The 21259-nt window shown below is 45.3% G+C and overlaps 1 protein-coding gene and 1 long non-coding RNA gene across 3 annotated transcripts in view; one reads left to right on the top strand and one right to left on the bottom strand.

The window, feature by feature from the left end:
* The window catches only part of LOC104659926, a 38293-nt gene extending 27847 nt beyond the window's left edge, over window positions 1-10446 (bottom strand). Inside the window, exons 1-2 of the long non-coding RNA XR_004054982.1 lie at window positions 10283-10446; window positions 8479-8549 (exon numbers count right to left, since the gene is read on the bottom strand). This is a non-coding gene — a long non-coding RNA (uncharacterized LOC104659926). The remainder of the gene's footprint in view (window positions 1-8478; window positions 8550-10282) is intronic.
* A 244-nt stretch (window positions 10447-10690) lies between these two features.
* Window positions 10691-21259, top strand: part of ZNF652 (zinc finger protein 652) — a 68989-nt gene continuing 58420 nt past the window's right edge. Inside the window, exon 1 of one of the 2 annotated variants that reach the window (XM_030923147.1) lies at window positions 10691-10892. The gene's annotated coding sequence lies outside the window, so the exon portion shown is untranslated. The remainder of the gene's footprint in view (window positions 10893-21259) is intronic. The other variant, XM_030923148.1, reaches the window with a different exon arrangement.

Genomic DNA, 21259 nt, shown 5'->3' with positions numbered 1-21259 from the left:
TTTCTCCAGATAAGGTCTCATTATCGTTAATTGTTATTATTGTTGTTATTAACCCAACTCCTAGGAAAAGCTGCCACAGCTTTGTTAACGACCTCACATAAGGGGTTTAATTAACACTTCCTCTGAGTGCTGAGGCCTCAGGCACCATGTTACCGCCCCCACACCCAGGCTCCACCTCCTCTGAGCTCCGCCCATAGGTCTCTCCACCCCCGGATCCTGCCATTCCCTACCTGAGCTGCTATATCGTTCTCACACCTGCCAACCCCTTCCCCTCCCATTCCAGCCCCATGCCTTCCCCTCCCCCAAAATCTCACCTGCCCCACACATACTTCCATTTGAATTTCCCATCCCCTTTCCCCAGTTACCTACTCCCCCCAGACAGTTCTCACGAGCTAAGTCTTTGGGGGATCATGAAAGTGAAGAGTGGGTCCCTTGAGCCCCGCCGTTCCCCCTTGCAAGCCCCTCTTCCCTGCACTGTTTCCCAGCACTTCCATCCCATCTCATCTCCATGAGAGCTGCAGGGATTGTTCCTCAGGTGGTGAGGCCAGTTGGGTTGGTTGGCTGGTTTAGGGTTACAGAGCTTGGCACTAACTACCAGGCCCGTGCAGCTGCCTTCTTTAATTAATTAATTCCAATTTTTTAAAAAAACCATCTCAATTGAACCTCAGTGCGTGCCTCTGGAGCATATGTCACATCAATTACAGACAACAATTAAGCTTGCTGCTTAAAAGGATTTGTGAGTCTCTTTAAAGACTCAAACACCATTCCGGCCTCGCTGCCTTAGAACCTTAGATCACTCTACTGGAGACACAGCCTGAGGCAGAACCCCCAAAGGATGAATTGAGGGCTGCAACAGTCTGCTCTGAGATAGGAGGACAGAGAATTCTCTGGCTGCTGGTCTTTGCCCACAATACCTAACCCCAGGGTTCCCTTCTACCTTTGCTTAGGGATCCAGGAAGCGAAGCTATTGCAGGTGGGTGGTGGCCTCACTTCTCTAGGATAAGACCAATTTCTCTAAAATTCAGAAGTCCACCTCTTCATTGTCCTACCCGACTGTCCTGCATGGATAAGGATGAATCTCAGGCCCTCTAAAAATAGGATGGGTATTGAGTTGACGTGTCCTTTTTTCCAGCAGTAGAGATGGTATATACAGAATATACATTTTCATCCCAGTGGTTTGAATTAGGCAAATGGTTAAAGATGTTGCTCGAGGGCACAGATGATTTTTTTTTTTTTTTTTACATGGAGTTTCGCTTTTGTTTCCAAGGCTGGAGTGCAATAGCGTAATCTCAGCTCACTGCAACCTCTGCCTCCTGGGTTCAAGCGATTCTTCTGCCTCAGCCTCCTGAGGAGCTGGGACTACAGGTGCATGCCACCACACCCAGCTAGTTTTTTGCTTTGTTTTGTTTTGTTTTTTGTATTTTTTGTAGAGACGGGGGTTTCACCATGTTGAGCAGGGCCTCGAACTTTTGAGCTCAGGTGATCCACCCACCTTGGCCTCCCAAAGTGCTGGAATTATAGGCATGAGCCACCGCGCACGGCACAGAGATGATTTCTTAATGGTCCTTCATTCCCACTTTGTGTTACACTTGGTAGCTGCTCAGGGAAAGTTTATAGATTGTTGAAGACGAGGAGGGGAAAGAGTTTGCATGCAGTTACAAATATTTTTCCAGGTGCAAAGCAAGTAGGCAGAAATGGGACTGGCCCAAAACCTTAGTCTTATTAACATTGCTCTCTACTCAACTGGAATTTAAAAAATATCAGTTGACCAGGTAAACATGCCTTTCCTTATCTATTTAACTCAGTTATTTATTGCATATGTGAGTTGACACTAAATCACTTTGTCCTTTTATGTTTGCCAGAGTCGTGGCTGTCCATTTGAGTCCAAACTTTCAGAGGGCAGAGACCACATCTGCTCAGTTTGCTTTGTATGGTATCCAGCAAAGGGCTGCAGTAGGGTGTCATAGAGAAGTGTTGGACTTGGACCTTGGAGACCCACGTTTTAGTTCTTGCTGCGTGGCCCTTAAAATCCAGACTGCATTTTTATTTGCTGTTAAAAACAAAACAAAACACAGCAAGGGGCCAGGTACAGTGGCTCACTCCTGCCTGTAATCCTAGCACTTTGGGAGGCTGAGGCAGGCAGATCCCTTGAGCCCAGGAATTCGAGACCAGCTTGGGCAACATGGCAAAACTCTGTCTCTACTAAAATACAAAAAAAAAAAATTGAAGTGGGAGGATCACCTGAGCCTGGGGAGGTCGAGGCTGCAGTGAGCTGTGATCGTGTCACAGGACTCCAGTCTGGGCAACAGAATGAGATCCCATCTCATTAAAAAACAAAACAAAACAGGGGCCAGATCTCCCAGCACTTTGGGAGGCTGAGGCAGGAGGATAGCTTCTGCTCAGGAGTTGGAGACCAGCCTGGTCACATAGTGAGACCTCTATTTTAGACCTATACTAAAAATAAAAAGAATTAGCCATACATGGTGGTATGTGCCCGTAGTCCCAGCTACTTGGGAGGCTGAGGTGGGATCACCTGAGCCCAAGAGGTCAAGGCTACAGTGAGCTATGATCATGCCACTGCATTCCAGCTTAGTGACAGAGCAAGACCCTGTCTCAAAGAAAAAAAAAAGAAAGGAAACAAACCAAAACCAAACAGTGGAAAACAGTGGGAACAACATTTTCTGTCCTTCTTCCTTCTCAGGATTGAGAGGATTAAATGAAGCAATGCAGAAGAAAGATGTGTAGAAATTGCCACATAAATATGTTTTTTTAACACTATAAAATGCATTTTTTGTGGGCTTTTTGTTTGTTTGTTTGTTTTGAGATGGAGTCTCACTCTCTCGCCCAGGATGGAGTGCAGTGGCGCAATCTCAGCTCACTGCAACCTCCACCTCCCAGGTTCAATTGATTCTCCTGCCAAAGCCTCCTGAGTAGCTGGGACTACAGGCACCTGCCACCATGCTGGCTAATTTTTTGTATTTTTTTTTTTTTTTTTTTTTTTTTGGAGACGGAGTCTTGCTCTGTCGCCCAGGCTGGAGTGCAGTGGTCGGATCTCAGCTCACTGAAAGCTCCGCCTCCTGGGTTCACGCCATTCTCCTGCCTCAGCCTCCCGAGTAGCTGGGACTACAGGCGCCCGCCACCTCGCCCAGCTAGTTTTTTGTATTTTTTAGTAGAGACGGGGTTTCACCGTGTTAGCCAGGATGGTCTCGATCTCCTGACCTCGTGATCCGCCCGTCTTGACCTCCCAAAGTGCTGGGATTACAGGCTTGAGCCACTACGCCCAGCCAATTTTTTGTATTTTTAGTAGAGACAGGGTTTTACCACATGGGCCAGGATGGTCTTGATCTCCTGAACTCATGATCTGCCTGCCTTGGCCTCCCAAAGCGCTGGATTACAGGTGTGAGCCACCGCGCCTGGCCCATAAAATGCATTTTGATGTTAACACCAGAGTAGTCAAAATTCAAATTCTGAGATGTTTCAAATGGAGAAGCTGATGTACAGAGACCAGAGCTGCTGGCTGTAGTCCAGGATTGCTGCAATGCTCGCTTTCAGGACATGGGGGCGGTATTAGGGTAGAAGAAAACTCTAGCTAAAACCAAACTTTAGACCTATGTGACACTGGCTATCCCAATGGCCTCCTTATCACTACAACTGCACTTACATATCTAGCCTCTTAGTATATACTCTTTTGTTCTTCCAGGCATCCTGACATTTATTTTATTATTTTATTTTATTTTATTTTTTATATATTTTATTTTATTTTATTTTATTTATTTTTTATTGAGGCGGAGTTTCACTCTTGTTGCCCAGGCTGGAGTACAGTGGCATAATCTCAGCTCACTGCAAAGGCCTCCCAGGTTCAAGCAATTCTCCTGTCTCAGCCTCCTGAAGTAGCTGAGATTACAGGTGCCCGCCACCAGGCCTGGCTAATTTTTTTGTATTTTTAGTAGAGATGGGGTTTCTTTCTTTCTTTCTATTTATTTATTTATTTATTTATTTATTTATTTTATTTTATTTATTTGAGATGGAGTCTTGCTGTGTCGCCCAGGCTGGAGTGCAGTGGTACGATCTTGGCTCACTGCAACATTGGCTCTCGGGTTCAAGTGATTCTCCTGCCTCAGCCACCCAAGTAGCTGGGATTACAGGTGTGTGCCACCACACCCGGCTAATTTTTGTATTTTTAGTAGAGATGGGGTTTGCCATGTTGGCCAGGCTGGTCTCGAACTCCTGACCTCAGGTGATCCACCCACCTTGGCCTCCCAAAGTGCTGAGATTACAGGCGTGAGCCACTGTGCCTGGTCCTGGCATTTATTTTACTATTTACTAAAATTCAGGTAGGGCTGGTGGGAGGTGGGGGGCCACAGAGTGAAGGTGCCCATGACCCCTATCCGTTTAAGAATGAACATATACATACACTTGTGCATGCATGCGTATATACACACAAGCCCTATGACAAAAAACCAAAACTCCAGCTTTCTGAGCCGTCTCCGGATACTGTCACTTAGAGATATGAGAAAAAGTGAGGAAAAAACAGGAATCTAGGACAACTTTATTCATTCTGTAAAAGGGGTAGTTTCTTGTAGGAAGGGCTTAGGCATGATCTTTGGATAGTAATTCTTAGGAAAGGAATGAAATTGCAATGTATTAATGAACATAATCAAGTCTTTAGGTTACAATCCTGGGTATCAGATCTGGAGGACCCTAATAGCCATATAACTCCCCCATTTTTATTTATTTATTCATTCATTCATTCATTCATTCATTCATTCATTCATTCATTTGAGATGGAGTTTCACTGTGTCACCCAGGCTGGAGTGCAGTGGCATGATCTCAGCTCACTGCAACCTCTGCCTCCCAGGTTCAAGTGATTCTCCTGCCTCAGCTGCCTCAGAGTAGCTGGGACTACAGGCGCATGCCACCACACCTGGCTAATTTTTGTATTTTTAGTAGAGACAGGGTTTCACCATGTTGGCCAGGCTGGTCTCAAACTCCTGACCTCAGGTCATTCACCCCCCTCGGCCTCCCAAAGTGCTGGGATTACAGGCATGAGCCTCTGCGCCCGAACAGTCTCCCCTTTTTATAAAGCCTAAATGGTGAAATGATTGAGTAAAGGTCAAGTATGAGAACCTAGGAGGCCATGACCAGGGCTCTGGCTCTAAGTCTGGTGCTGTAGGATGTGATATTAGTTAATGGGCAAGCAAGGAGCCATGGCCACTGACCCTGTATATGTACAGGTGGTAAAAACTATTATTCACTGGAGGTATAGCCCTAGGAATTTAGGAACTGAGGAAATGTAGTGAGCAGGGAGCTTGTATCACAACATCTTGTTCACTTTACCAGGAACCAGATATCTCTGCTGCTGTTTAAATTAAATGCATGAAGGTTTTAAGAATTCTCAAAATGGGCCGGGCGCGGTGGCTCAAGCCTGTAATCCCAGCACTTTGGGAGGCCGAGGCGGGTGGATCACGAGGTCAGGAGATCGAGACCCTCCTGGCTAACACGGTGAAACCCCGTCTCTACTAAAAATACAAAAAACTAGCCGGGCGCGGTGGCGGGCGCCTGTAGTCCCAGCTACTCGGAGGCTGAGGCGGGAGAATGGCGGGAACCCGGGAGGCGGAGCTTGCAGTGAGCCGAGATCGCACCACTGCACTCCAGCCTGGGCGACACAGCGAGACTCCGTCTCAAAAAAAAAAAAAAAAAAAAAGGATTCTCAAAATGTACAGAACTTTTAAATAAGAATTTTAAATTAAAAAACAGGTTCTGGGCTGGGCGTGGTGGCTCATGTCTGTAATCCCAGCACTTGGGGAGGCCGAAGCGGGCGGATCACCTGAGGTTGGGAGTTCAAGACCAGCCTGACCTACATGGTGAAACCCCGTCTCTACTAAAAATACAAAATTAGCCAGGCGTGGTGGCGCATGCCTGTAATCCCAGCTGGTTGGGAGGCTGAGGCAGGAGAATCACTTGAACCCAGGAGACAGAGGTTGCAGTGAGCTGAGATCATGCCATTGCACTCCAGCCTGGGCAGCAAGAGCAAAACTCCGCCTCAAAACAAAACAAAACAAAAACAAAACAAAAACAAAACAAAAAAACAGGTTCTGGCCAGGCTCAGTGGCTCACACCTATAATCCCAGCACTTTGGGAGGCTGAGGCCAGTGGATTGCTTGAGTTCTGGAGTTCAAAACCAGCATGGGCAAAATGGCAAAACCCCATCTCTACGAAAAAATACAAAAATTAGTTACGTGCAGTGGCAAGCACCTGTGGTCCCCAGCTACTCAGGAGGCTGAGGTGGGAAGATTGCTTGAGCCCAGGAGGTCGAGGCTGTAGTGAGTTATGACGGTGCCTCTGCACTCCAGCATGGGTGACAGAGGGAGACCCTATCTCAAAAAACAAAACAAAACAAAAAAACCCAAAAAAGAAAAAACAGGGTTCTGCTGCTTTCTGCCCACTGCTTTAAAAGTTAGTGAAGAACTATCCAAGGCCAGGAAACCAGGATGACAGAAGCCTGATCTTCCAATCAGGTCAGATGTGGGAGTTAAATGTTGCCTTCAATGACTGCCAAGCTGCAGTGTCAGCAGCTGAACAAGGGAGGCACTGGAACTAGCCCTCTTGTGGTCTGTCAAGTGGTAACATTGGTTGGCAGCCCTCACCCTCTATCTGGGACAGATGTGTGAGGAGAAGGAGGTAAAGGAGGGCGGGCAGAGGAACTGAAATCTCCAGAAAGGGACCTTGCTAGCCCTGAGGCCCAAGGCCCTCCAAAGCACCAGATCACAGAGGCAAGTCCCAGGTTTCTGGGGAGAGAAAGAAAGAAGAAAAAGGAAAAAACATTGAATAAAGGAGATGGAGAAGGAGAACTAAATGTTAGAATTATTCTCCATCACATGCTAAGGGCACCTGTTTTCACTCCATGGGAATAAATGGCAGATTCCCAGAGTGGGCCTGTCAAAGCCTCTGAAAGACCAGCAGGCTGGGAGTCAGGGAGGCTGGGGCCTGCTTTGGCTCTGCTCCACTGTTTACTGAGCTGGATGACTTTGCTTGAGCCATTAAACATTCCTTGGCCTGAATTTCCTTCATTGGGAATAATACCTGTCCTGTCTGCCTTGCAGGGTTGTTGGAAGGTCTGATAAGATAATGGACATAAGTCCGGATGTGGTGGCTCATGCCTGTAACCCCAGCACTTTGGGAGGCTGATGCGGGTGGATTGCCTGAGGTCAGGAGTTCAAGACCAGCCTGGCCAACATGGTGAAACCCCGTCTGTGCTAAAAATACAAAAATTAGCTCGGCATGGTGGTGCACATCTATAATCTCAGCTACTCAGGAGCCTGAGGCAGGAGAATCGCTTGAACCCAGGAGGCAGAGGTTTCAGTGAGCTGAGATAGCGCCACTCCAGCCTGGACAACAAGAGCAAGACTTCATCAAAAAAAAAAAGAAAGAAAGAAAGAAAGAAAGAAAGAAAGAAAGGAAGGAAGGAAGGAAGGAAGGAAGGAAAGGAAGGAAGGAAGGAAGGAGGAAGGAAGGAAGGAAGGAAGAAGGAAGGAAGGAAGGAAGGAAGGAAGGAAGGAAGGAAGGAAGGAAGGAAGGAAGGAAGGAAGGAAGGAAGGAAGGAAGGAAGGAAGGAAGGAAGGAAGGAAGGAAGGAAGGAAGGAAGGAAGGAAGGAAGGAAGGAAGGAAGGAAGGAAGGAAGGAAGGAAGGAAGGAAGGAAGGAAGGAAGGAAGGAAGGAAGGAGGAAGGAAGGAAGGAAGGAAGGAAGGAAGGAAGGAAGGAAGGAAGGAAGGAAGGAAGGAAGGAAGGAAGGAAGGAAAAAGAAAAAGAGATAATGGACATAACCTCCCTGCAAAAACCATACCTAGTTACTAGGAACCCTTCAGAGAGTTGAAGAGTCACAAACACTGGGAAAGTCACCTTATTCATTAGCCATCACTCTGCACACCCCTATTCCAAGCTGGATAGCTCTGACTAGCAGAGGGTGGGGAATGGATCAAATGTCTAAGAAGGCAAAGCGAGACATCGATCTCACTGAGATGTCCCAGGTTCACCAGCCCCTAGGGATACCATGTTCTTTCTCACATTGAATCTATCTCTCCTTTTAATACTTCTGCTTATTTCCTCCTGTTCGACCTGAGGATTTTCTCTCTACCTGCTGAAATATGGTATTGTTTTTAGTGTTTATTCACTGAAAAAAACTCATTATTGAAAAACATGACCCAAAGTTGCCAAAATTATCCCTGGAGTCCAGAGACCAAATGTAATAAAAGTCAAGCATCTGTTCTGGGAAGGGGTCAAGGACAGAGTCAGCTCTTGGACCCCTTTGCTTAGAAAGTTTCAATCTTTTCCCTAACCTTGTCCCAGACTCAGGTCATCTTACTCCTTGCAGGATTTTGGGTCACGGGAGTGGGGTGCTTGTCGGAGTCTACTTTGTGTTGCTGTAACAGAATACCACAGACTGGGTAATTTAAAAAGAATAGAAATTTATCTCTTACAGTTCTGGAGGCTGGGAAATCCAATATCAAGGTACCCTCATCTGGTGTGGGTCTTCTTGACGCATCATCCCCTAGCAGAAGGCAGGAAGGCAAAAAGAGTGCATGAGAGAGCAACAGAGCAAAGGGGTCCAAACTTGATTTTATAACAGGCCCACTTTTGAGATAACTAACCCACTGTTTATTTTTAAAATTAATTAATTAATTATTATTTTTTGAGACAGACCCTCACTCTGTCACCCAGGCTGGAGTGCAATGGCGCGATCTCAGCTCACTGCAACCTCCGCCTTCCAGGTTCAAGCGATTCTCATGCCTCAGCCTCCTGAGTAGCTAGAATAACAGGTGCATGCCACCACACCCAGCTAATTTTTTTTTTTGTATTTTTAGTAGAGATGGGTTCCACCATGTTGGCCAGGCTGATCCACCTGCCTTGGCCTCCCAAATGCTGGGATTACAGGCATGAGCCACTGCGCCTGGCCTGGAGATAACTAACCCACTGTTTATGATATTAATCCATTCATGAGGGCAGAGCCCTCATGACCTAATAACCTCTTATTAGGCCCCAGCTTCCAACACTTTTGCATTGGGATTATTAAGTTTCCGACATGTCAACTTTGGGGGACACATTCAAATCACAGCAGTGCTATTTTAGGGAAAAGTAGCTGCATGTGTATTGAAAATGTCAGCTAGGTATGGTGGCTCACACCTGTAATCCCATTACTTTGGGAGGCTGGCGTGGGAGGATTGCTTGAGCCCAAGAGTTTGAGACCAACCTGGGGAACATAGGGAGACCCTGTCTCTACAAAAATTTAAAAATTATCCAGGTGAGGCAGCACACTTCTGTAGTCCCAGCTACTCCAGAGGCTGAGATGGGAGGCTCATGTGAGCGTGGGATGAGGAGGCTGCAGTGAGCCCTGATCATGCTATTGCGCTCCAGCCTCGGTGACAGAGTGAGACCCTGTCTCAAATAAGAAAGAAAAAAAAAAGAAAAAGAAAATGTTTATGTGCTATTGGGGTCAGCCTTAGTGCAAGAACATTACTTAAGTGTGCTTTTAATAATGGAAGGAGTTCCACTTAAGATAGGATTTGGACAAGTTCAGGGAAGTTTGGTTTACGGTGGGAAAGGGAACTCTGACCTGAGTTGCTGTCTTGGGTCTTTTCCATCACAGACCTTCACCTTGCCAGGTACATTTCCTCTCCCTGTACCCTAAACACTTTCAATTACGGACACTCTCTTGGCTCTGAACTCGGATAAATGCTACCTTGTTAGCTAATAGTACCATTTAGTATATTAATGATTAATAGCTAATTAGTCATAATACTGTAATACAATGGAGGCTTCCTTTACCGCAGCAGCTGTAGGTCTCAAGCACACACATCCCCTTCCCTATTCCTGGCCACAGGACAGGCGAGGCTCTAAATCTGTTTTTCTGAGCACCTTGGCAATCTCGAAACTGTTCCAGTTTTTAGCAGTACCATTCATATGGCGAATGACCACTACTGCTTGCATGCTGCCAAGCTGATTTCTGTCCCCTGTCACTCCCACTGCCCTCCAGGAACAAGGCGGTCAGCAGTCGTTAAATTTTTATTCAAAGTCTCTTTTACTTCCAAATCTCACATCGACCCACTTTTCTACTTTGGCCCCTTTCTTCACTTTACCTTCCCCCATCCTAACCCGCGCCTATTTTGTGGAATCCCACAGTAGCCACTGCTACAACCCCCCGAAACTGTTCGCTTTGGCTTCCTTTCAGCAACCACGCCCCCCGACCCACGGAGAGCGCCGCGCATGCGCACCTCTCGCCTTTACCTGGGCGCCGGGAGTGGGCGGAGTGGGAAAGGGCGGGGGTGGCGCGCGGGGAGCCGGCGGTTATCTGGGCGGCGGAGCGCTCACAATGTGGCAGGAGGCAGAAAAGGTGCGCCCGGGCCGGCCCGAGGGCTGCGCATGCGCGCCGCCACTCCCAGAGGCCGGGATGCCGAGGGGGCGGGCGGAGGGAGGTGTCGGGATCCCTGTTGGGCGGGGGGGCCGGCGAGGGAAGGGGCCGCGGGCGCGCGCGCGCGCCCTCGCAGCCGCTCGCCTCCCTCCCTGCCCCCTCCGGCACACACATCCACACACGCACACCCCCTCCCCTGCCGCCCGCCCCGTGCTGCCCGCCCCGCCGGCCCCGCTCGCCCTCGCGCGCTGGGAAGGGAGTCGCGAGACGTCGGAGCGGCGGCCACGTAGCGCTGCGGCGGCGGCGGCAGCGGCAGCGGCCGAGGCCGGGTCTTGAGGAGCGGCCCTGAGGACAGACGTTGGGCAGGGGGGAGGGGCCGGCCCAGCCGGCGGTTGTGACTCGAGCGCCGCGGCTGCAGGCCCCCGCCGCAAGGATGGACCGCCGAGGCGGCGGCCGGGGCGGCGGAGGCGGAGGCGGCCGGCCCGGGTGAGTAAGGGCCCCTTCCCCCACGCACTCGCCACCGTCGCAGCGGCGCCCCCGGCAGCTCTTCCTCTCCGCCGCCCGCCGGGCCGCCCCGGGCTCCGGGGGCCGGCGTAACCCTTCGCCGAGGCAGCTGCGTGCGCTAGGCCGGAGCAGCCTCCATCCGGCTGGGAGGCCCCGGGCGCTGAGGTCCTCGGGCACCCAGCTTGGGCTGGGGGTGCCCTGCTCCTGCCCTTTCGCCCCCTCCCTCCTGGACCCGGGCTTGGCTGCAGTTTTGCAGCTGGTCCGCTCGCCCCGAGGCCTGAGGGGAGGCTGGGGCGGCACGGGTTAGCGGGCCGAGGGGAGATTTGCACCGGTCCTCCTGCGAGCGTTCTCCTACCCTGCAGCTGGTGGCTTGCACCCACTACCTCCCCCGCCCTGCGGTTGCACCCAAACCTCCAACCCCCAGGAGTATTGTGCCGCTAGCAGATAAAATGCGTCTGATGTACACCCGCCACCGGCCGCCCCACGCTCACACCAGTGGGTAATGCAGACCTTTCTCCACCCCCACCTCCTCCTCCCCTCCAATCAGACTCTGCTGAAGATTCTTAGATCGGAGACACCAAAGGTAGTGACACCCCCGTTACATCTCCACGTAACATGTTCATTGTCGAGGGATGTCTCCAGTAGAAATGATAAATGCTCCCCCCTCACCTCGAAGTCTGTCTTCAGGATTCGAGACCTTCTCTGAAAAGGTCCAGCTTTGATCACAACTAGAGCATCCCTCCCCCACAACACACAGACACACTCATACACTCACTTCCTGATTGCTGAGCAGCCCCTGTCACCGGGATCCATTGTCAGAAATGGCTTGTGCCAATCAAAGGAATGTGCTTGTGCCTTTGGAGAAGGGTGCTTTCCACATCCACGTTCTCGGGGTGTTCCTGCGTGAGTCTGCCTTTGCCCCCAGATTGTCCCCGTGTTCAAGCATCATTATCATAATGTTTCCCTTACGTGCATCTCCCGTGGACCCTCAGGAACACCTGAGTGATGCTTTTTTCCCAGTTAATTAGATATGGTGTGTGCAAGTTTCTCCTATTTTGTTGTAATGTTTGGGATCTATGATGAAGGCATAGTGTATTAGTAGGGTAGTATTCAAGAAAGAATGGGAATTTTTTTTTTTTTTTTTTTTTTTTTCCAGAGGATGGCCAGGCCCGTATTGTTCTGGGAATGGCAACTAGCACATGCTTTGTTGACAACATGTGTGTGCTTAGGGATTGAGGAGCTGCTGTTGCTGGGATGTGTGGTGTCTAAGCTGAATACAGGTGATGTTGCCGAGTGAGGCTGTTTTGTGGGTGGGGCTTGACATTGATTATCAGTGGTGGCAGGCAGCTTGGTTGTTTATATCAGGACGGTGCACAGTATTCAGATAGATAATATCTTTAGTATAATTTTGTTTAAACTGTTCATTAAGTTTTAGTGATCCTGGAACTGTCTTCAGTGGTTAGTAATCTTTGGGGTCTTGGAAGTCTTTAGAACCGTCTTCTCCATTAAAAAGACACATTTTGTGTGCCACTACAGTCAAATTGAAGCTGGTCCTGGGACTTCAGGTTAAGACCTATGTTACGCAAAAGTGAAAGGAACTTGAGTTGTGTGTTTTGTTCAGTTGGTTAGTTGGTTTTCTTTTTTCTTTTAAGGATTAGAGTTACATTGTCTGGCCCTGAGCAGTGAACAACAAAGTAGCTTATGCATGTAACCTTGTGTTTTGTTCTTTGATTAGGATAAGTTAGGTACTTGTAAATTATCATTTCCTTGTCTTACTGTAAAAAGGAAATGTATGTGAGAGTCTTTCAGAAATAGTTAAAGCTAGAGTCCAAATAATTTGCTTAGACTTGACCAATTGGTGATGTATGTTCCTGGCACCAGATTCTAAATGTAGCACATTTCAACAGCAAAGTCCAAGGTCTGTTTTATAATGCCTATACTGAATCTTTATGTGTTGGCTGAAGTTGATCTGATCTCTTAAAAGAAGGCTGTATCATTCTCATAGCGGTGTACCTGCTCCATAAAAAAGATTTTTTTTTCAACTTTGTTAACTGTGATTTCATGTCTTAATGGTGATGGTGCCATCAAAATCATTCATCTGGAAATTTTGTTTTAATGGAAGGATTTTAATTGCGGTTACGGAATTCAGTCTCCATATTTAGAATCTGGAACCTAGGATGAACTTTGCACAGCTATCAATAAGCAGGTGATAAATATCAGCTATTTTTGTTTAGATTACTCTGCACCCAGCTTTTGCCTTTTGGTCGTATTGCAATCAAGAGAGATTTATTCCAGCTTGTGATAGTGTTGGAATGGGTAGTAACTTTAAGCACAGTACCGGTTCTCTAGGAGCTTACGATTCTGACATTTTTCAGTTAAAGAATCCTTTGAGACCTTCATATTTTTTGCATTTGGCGGGGGGGGGCGGGGTTCTGAGAAGCTAAGAAGTTTATGATATTAACTGGCACTTTGGTAGGCAAGGAAGCCTTGGAATCTTGCCTATAGAACCTGTTCCATACACCTGAAGAATAGCATTTATTCTATTATGCAGCGTATCCAAAAGTTTGAAAGCATGCTGAAGTTGCAAATATTGCCGCTTTTATTATCTCATAAACATGCTGCCAGTGCCTTATATTACAAGTTATATTTTTTGTTCATGTCATGCCTGAAGTTTTACTGTCTGAAATCATTTGGCTATTCTAAACCCAAACCATTTCAGAGTTGCAAATAGGTTACTTTTCTTTGTATATGCTTTGTAGTATACTGACCATTAAAATCTCAGGGGACAGTGTGCTTCCTTGATTTAGTATTGCAGAACCTCTTCTAAACCAGTCACTTACCTAGTTAAACACCCACACATCATAGAGCAGCTGATCATATAACACATACGGTTGTGAGAACAGCATTCTCTCCCTGCCAAATTCGGAACTTGGAAGCTGGAAAACAATTGCATAGCAGTGAAACACTTAAGGAGTAGTGGTGCCAGCAGTTCACTCTCATTAATGCAAACAGCTTGCTTTAGTTTCTCCAACACTCTTCTTCAGACACCCTTCCCTTAGGAGGTTTCAGATCAGCAGCTCCTACTCAAGGGAAAACAGCACCTACTTTCTGCAACTGTGGTCTCAAGATCTGATTTGTGACACCCAGAGCTGTTTCCATTTCTGTTCTAAGTATGGGAAGTAATCTCGTAGTGTGGTAAGAAAATACTTTTCAAGTCTGTAGAAAAAAAAAGTTGATTAGTAATGCTACTGATGTGATTTTGTTTTTGAGTGTCTGAAGCCTAACGAAGAGGTAAACTAGAATGTGAACTTTTGAAGTCACCCTTTTCTCAGGGGTTTTAGATAATTTTACTTAAAAAAATGTGAATATACTCTTGAGTTTCATTTCCCTTGTTATAAAAAGTCAGTTGATAGACAACAGAAAAAAAAAAGTGGATTGTCTTGTATTTTGAACCATAGCCTTTAAAACTAGTTATTCTAAAGGACATAACTGCACCTCCTTGTTGTGAAGTCTTGGGTCTTGTGCTACCATTTTAGGTGTGATATTTTTCTCAGGTGTTGTCATCATTTCAGACAATCAGCACTTGAATTTACTTCGATAGAGGTGAACTGGTGCTGCGGGTGGTTAGTGACGTTAGCTGAAGAAGGCTCGTGGAGATGATGCTTTGGAGCCAGGCATGACTAGATTTAAAACCCCAGCTCCACCATTTACTGGTCTTATGATATTGAACAAGGCTCTTTGACCTCTCTGGCCTCAGTTTCCTCATCAGCAGAATGGGATTTGTTATGAGGATTAGAGATAATGTATGCAAACTCCTAGCAGTTCGTGGCATATGATCATATTAGAGACTCAATACATGGTAGGATATGGAGCATGTTGGAGTAAAACTACAGATCATTTTGTCTTATGAGAAGATTTAGAAGTCTGGCACTGCGATCTGCATTTTTTCATTTGTGCAGATTTGGAATGAAAAAATTGCAAATATTTGACTTGGAGTATACCTAAGTCTTGCAGGTGCAATGTGCTTATGGGAACTTTGATTTGTTGCTCTGTGGCTGGCTGAACTTGGTGGGGACAGTAAAATCTAGCTCCAAATTCTACAGTGCTACCCACAGGCTGTGCTTGTTTTAAGCCTATTCAGAGCTTATGTAGTGAAAGGGGTGTTTTAGGACATTAACGTATCTCAATGGGTTCTGTGTCCAGAGTTGAATCACGTGCAAAGCCTTGTATAAATTTTCATGGTTAATGCAAGCCATGAAGTGCTTTGTAGAATCAGTGGCAATATCAGTTGTTTATTTTAATCTGTTTGTTTATATAGTAGTTATGTTTGATTTTTAAAAATACTTATGAACATTTTATCTAATACAATTTCCATTGCTCTTCTGAGATTTTGATTATAAACTGCTATTGGGGCTATAGATTTGAGTGCTTTATGAATTTTTACTTTGGCAAGGGAAGCAAAGAAAAGTAAGGTCTCTTTACCTATCAGATTTTATGAGCTCTGCTTTAGGCCTGTAGATTATATGTGTAGTTCCTTCTCTTGTTTTTTTTTTTTTTTTTTTTTGAGATGGAGTCTCGCTCTGTCCCCCAGGCTAGAGTGCAGTGGTGCGATCTTGGCTCACTGCAAGCTCTGCCTTCCGGGTTCACGCCATTCTCCTGCCTCAGCCTCCCGAGTAGCTGGGACTACAGGTGCCCGCCACCTCGCCCAGCTAATTTTTGTATTTTTAGTAGAGACGGGGTTTCACCATGTTAGCCAGGATGGCTACGATCTCCTGACCTCGTGATCCGCCCGCCTCGGCCTCCCAAAGTGCTGGAATTACAGGCGTGAGCCACCGCACCCAGCCATCCTTCTCTTGTTTTTTTTTTTTTTAGCAAAAAGGCAGCTTTATGGTAAAGATGACATTACCTTTTTTTTTTTTTTTTTTTTTTGAGACGGAGTCTTGCTCTGTCGCCCAGGCTGGAGTGCAGTCACATGATCTCGGCTCACTGCAACCTCCTTCTCCCGGGTTCAAGCAATTCTCCTGCCTCACCTCCCAAGTAGCTGAGATTACAGGCACGCACCATCGTGTCTGGCTAATTTTTTTGTATTTTTAGTAGAGACAAGGTTTCACCATATTGATCAGGCTGGTCTCGAACTCCTGACCTTGTGATCTGCCCACCTCAGCCTCCCAAAGTGCTGGGATCGCAGGCGTGAGTCACTGCACCCAGCCTCTTTTTTTTTTTTTTAAACATAGTTCAAGTGATTGATTACCTTGAAAAGTAAATTCAATTAAGGCCGTGTATACAGTTTTATTACCTGCATACAGCTTTAAAAATAGGATTTCTTAGGTTACTATAGAATTAAATTATTCTGTAATTTTTGCAGGATAGCATTGTGATAAGTCCGTGAGCCCATAAGAGTTACCTAGAGACTTTTCAGATAAGGTAGACACATCAGTAATACAGTAGGATTTACCTCAGGAGAATCTGCCAATCCTTATTTTCTTTTATTATTGAGCCACCTGCAGGCTTGCCCATCAGTGGACTCAGTCACTAGTATTGAATTGCTGATAAAGAGGGATTGGCATATGGTGGTCTTGGACTCACCTTAGATTTTGCAGTATACTGAAAACAACTTAATTTGACCAGAATGTATAATAACAGCCCTAATGCTGTGTGAGCCCAGAATGACTAAACAAACAAAATTTAGGTGAATGATTTACTATCATACATTTTGCTAAGTAAACTTTTTGTGAGGAGGGGTGGTTTGTTTGTTTGTTTGTTTGTTTTTTGGAGGCAGAGTCTTGCTCTGTCCTCCAGGCTGAAGTGCAGTAGTGTGATCTTGGCTCATTGCAGCCTCTGCCTCCCAGGTTCAAGCGATTCTCATGCCTCAGCCTCCTCCAAGTAGCTGGGATTATAGGCATGTGCCACCACACCTGGCTAATTTTTGTATTTTTAGTAGAGACGGGGTTTCGCCACGTTGACCAGGCTGATCTCAAACTCCTGACCTCAGGTGATCTGCCTGCCTTGGCCTCCCAAAGTACTGGGATTACAGGCGTGAGCCACTACCCCCCGGCCTGTGTTTTGTTTTTTACTGTTATTTTTCCCCGGTTCACTGAAGTCAAATGGCCTAGCAGATAGTTGGTTTCTTCTGTTAGTTCCTTGATAAACCAGTGAGTGTGTGGCGAGATGGGATTTTTGGGAGAGAACAAAAACGGGAAAGAATGGCTACACAGCCTGATTTCTTGGTCTTTACTGTGCATGTGGCATCAGAGGGTTATGACTCTTAGCTGGGTTAAATAAAGATAAACAGTGTTGGGTTATTCATTTTGTCTTTTAATGCTAGTGCAGAATATAGTCTTTAATACATTTATACTTTTCAGCTTTGGAATTTTGATTCTGTTTTTGGGGACTCAAGGAAACCTAACTTCTTACAGAAAAGTAGAGAAACCATAGGTGTACAGTTTGATGAATTTTCTCTGTATAATCAGTACCAAGAATAAGGAATTAAGATTAATGTCCTGGTAGCCTCTCATGCCCTTTCCCAATTACTTCTCTCCCAAAGGTTTTCACCATTCTGAGTTCTGCAATCATAGAGTAATTTTGCCTGTTTTTTTGAACTTTATATAGGTGGAATACATATAAACTTGTTTGTGTCTGGCTTCCTTAGCTTAAAATTGTGTTTATGAGATTTGTCCATATTGTTGTACGTAACAATAATTTGTCCTCATATAAACCACAATTATAATATATATGTTATATGTATATATTATAATTTATTTGTCCATTGTATCATTGATGGAAATTTAGGTTGTTTCTGGCTTTTGGCTATCATGAATAATGTTACTGTAGTCTCTATATATTCTTTTATACTTAAAATTTTGATGTATGTTAATGTATACCTATTAATTTTTTTAATTTAAAATATACCCCCCACTGATCCATAGGAAGATTGTAATATCCTATTTTTTTCTTTTTTCTTTTCCAAGGCAGAGTCTCTCTCTGTTGCCCAGGATGGAGCGCAGTGGCAGGATCTCAGCTCACTGCATCCTCCACCTCCTGGGTTCAGGCAGTTCTCCTGCCTCAGCCTCCCTAGTAGCTGGGACTACAGGTCTCTGCCACTGTGCCTGGCTTATTTTTGTATTTTTTAGTAGAGACGAGATTTTGCCATGTTAGCCAGGCTGGTCTTGAACTCCTGTCCTTATGATCCGCCTGCCTCAGCCTCCCAAAGTGCTGGGATTACAGGTGTGAGCCACTGCGCCCAGCCCTGTAATATCGTATTTTAAACAAAACAATGAAGTATTTAGTGAGGGAAAATGATTTCAAACCACTTTTTAATATATTCTCAAAGACCTAGCTTGGATTTTCACAATAATAAGAGAATTCCCAGTCAACCTAAGAGCAAATCCTGTATTCCTTTATCCTTAAATAAAGAGGAGCTAAAATGATGGAAAATGGCTTTAAAATGATTATTACACTTGAGAGATTTGTTGTGTAGATACTGTTTTTTTGTTTGTTTGTTTTTTGAGTTGGAGTCTTGCTCTGTTGCCCAGGCTTCAGTACAATGGCGTGGTCTCAGCTCACTGCAACCTCTGCCTCCCGGGTTCAAGCAATTCTCCTGCCTTAGCCTCCTGAGTAGCTGGGATTACAGGTGCCCACCACCACGCCCGGCTAATTTTTGTATTTTTTTTTTTTTTTTTTTTTTGAGACGGAGTCTTGCTCTGTCGCCCAGGCTGGAGTGCAGTGGCCGGATCTCAGCTCACTGCAAGCTCTGCCTCCCGGGTTTACGCCATTCTCCTGCCTCAGCCTCCTGAGTAGCTGGGACTACGGGCGCCCGCCACCTCGCCCGGCTAGTTTTTTTGTATTTTTAGTAGAGACGGGGTTTCACAGTGTTAGCCAGGATGGTCTCGATCTCCTGACCTCGTGATCCGCCCGTCTCGGCCTCCCAAAGTGCTGGGATTACAGGCTTGAGCCACCGTGCCCGGCCTAATTTTTGTATTTTTAATAGAGATGGGGTTTCACCATATTGGCCAGGCTGGTCTCTTGGCCAGGCTGATCTCGAACTCCTGACCTCATGATCTGCCCGCCTCAGCCTCCCAAAGTGCTGGGATTACAGGCTTGAGCCACCATGCCCAGACACTACTAATTATTTTTATTTTTTATTTTTTATTTTGAGACAGGGTCTCCCTGTCACCTAGGCTGGAGTACAGTGGTGCCATCTTGGCTCACTGCAACTTTCACCTCCCAGACTCAAGAGATCATCTCACCTCAGCCTCCTGAGCAGCTAGGACTACAGGTGTGCACCACCATGCCTGGCTTATTTTTGTATTTTTTGCCTCACTCTGTTGCCTTGGCTGATCTCAAACTCCTGCTGGGCTCAAGTGATTCTCTTGCCTCGGCCTCCCAAGGTGCTGGGAAGATAGGCATGAGCCACCATGCCCAGGCAAATTTTTTCTTTTACTGTCTCATTTCATAATATTGAAATCACAATCCCTCATGAATTAATTATTAAAACTTTTTTATTTAATGTAACTTTTACATTTGCACCACTGCATTCCAGCCTGGGTGACAGTTGAAACTCCATCTCAAAAAAATAAATAAATAAATAAAGCAAGCCAGGTAACTTTCAGAATAATAATGGTGTTTTAGATATGAAGATTTTAGAATAAGCTTTAGTGGACAGGTTTTTTTTTTTTTTTTTTTTTTTTTTTTTTTTTTTTTTTTTTTTTTTTTTTTTTTTTTTTTGGAGATGGAGTATTGCTTCCATGCCCAGGTTGAGGTGCAGTGGCGTGATCTCGGCTCACTGCAACCTCCACCTGCCAGGTTCAAGTGATTCTCCTGCCTTGGCCTCCCGAGTAGCTGGGACTACAGGCGTGAATCTTTTTAGAAATAAATTATTTATAGTCTGCTGGTGGCTAAAGCCAAATTATCTTGGAATATAGCTTTTATCTGAAAGGTTATTCACAAAGGGAAAAAGCCTTTTTATATATTACACAGCAGAGACTTAGCAGTATAATTTTCTTAAAAGCAGATACATTTACCTTTTTTCCCTTTTTTTATAATTTTTATTTTTGTGATATTAATGTGTGTCTTACCTTGCTCTAATAGAATATAATTTGGTTCTTTGAGATATATTTAAAGCTTGTATGATATAATAAGAAACCATTGCTAAGTGAGAAAATGTTTAAATTAAAATTTGGAAATGATATGCATAGTAGAAATTATAGAATTTCATATGACTAATTTCTTCTTGTTGGATTATGGTAAACAAATAAACACTTCTGCGTCTATTCTAATTTGTCAGGTATTATTATAATTAATATCCAAAAGGTAGTTTGTTCTGCCTTCCAGTCTCCTCAATCCTTTCATCACCTCGTATGGAAAGTTAGATTTTTTTTTAAGATATTTTTTATTTCTTTAAAGATGATTTATGTCTGTAAGGCCAGGTGGTGCACTGTGTACTAAATACATGTCCACAGAAACCAACTCTTGCAGGGCTGGACTGTTCTAAATCTAGAACTGTTGTTTATTTAATTCCCTCTAGCAGTATTTCTCAAACTTTTTGACTGTGATCCACAGTAAGAAGCAGTGCATGCTTGCCCACACATATTCACATTCATACCTACACCCACGACTGAAACAAAAACTTGGAGACAGTACTTACTTTTACTAACTGTGAGGCAATCTGTTAGAATTTTTATTCTGTTTTATTTCATTTAGAAAAATTGGGTTGGTACGGGCACTTTGAAAAAACCACTGCCCTGTATAGTGCTTAACAAAATTTATTTTCCCAGGAGGTGGAGGTTGTAGTAAGCCAAAATCACATCACTGCACTCCAGTCCAGGTGACAGAGCAAGACTCTGTCTCAAAAAAAAAAAAACCAAAAAATTAATTTAAAGAATTTGGCTGGGTACAGTGTCTCACACCTGTAATCCCATCACTTTGGGAAGCTGAGGCGGAAGGATCACTTGAGGGTAGGAGCTTGAGACTAGCGCGGGCAACATAGTAAGACCTGTCTCTACAAAAAAATAAAAAAATTAGCCAGGTGTGGTGTAGTCCCAGCTACTCAGGAGGCTGAGATGGGAGGATCACCTGAGCCCAGGATGCGAAGGCTGCAGTGAGCCAGAATCATGCCACTGCTTGCCAGCCTGGTGACAGGGTGAGACCGTGCCTGCCCTCCGCAAAAAAAGAATTTGAAATTTATAGGTATTTCTGGCTTTTAGAAACCGGAGACGGAGTAAATAATTTATTTTAATTTTTAAATTAATATACAGTAAAATTGACATTTTGATATTCATACAGTTCTGGGAATATCAGTTTGTGTAACCACCACCACCACCACCACCACCACCACCACCACCACCACCACC

The sequence above is a fragment of the Rhinopithecus roxellana genome, chromosome 19 (genome assembly GCF_007565055.1).
Source record: "Rhinopithecus roxellana isolate Shanxi Qingling chromosome 19, ASM756505v1, whole genome shotgun sequence".
Lineage (NCBI taxonomy): Eukaryota > Metazoa > Chordata > Mammalia > Primates > Cercopithecidae > Rhinopithecus > Rhinopithecus roxellana.
Note: the sequence above shows the minus strand (reverse complement) of the source record. Positions and strands in the feature narration are given on the sequence as shown.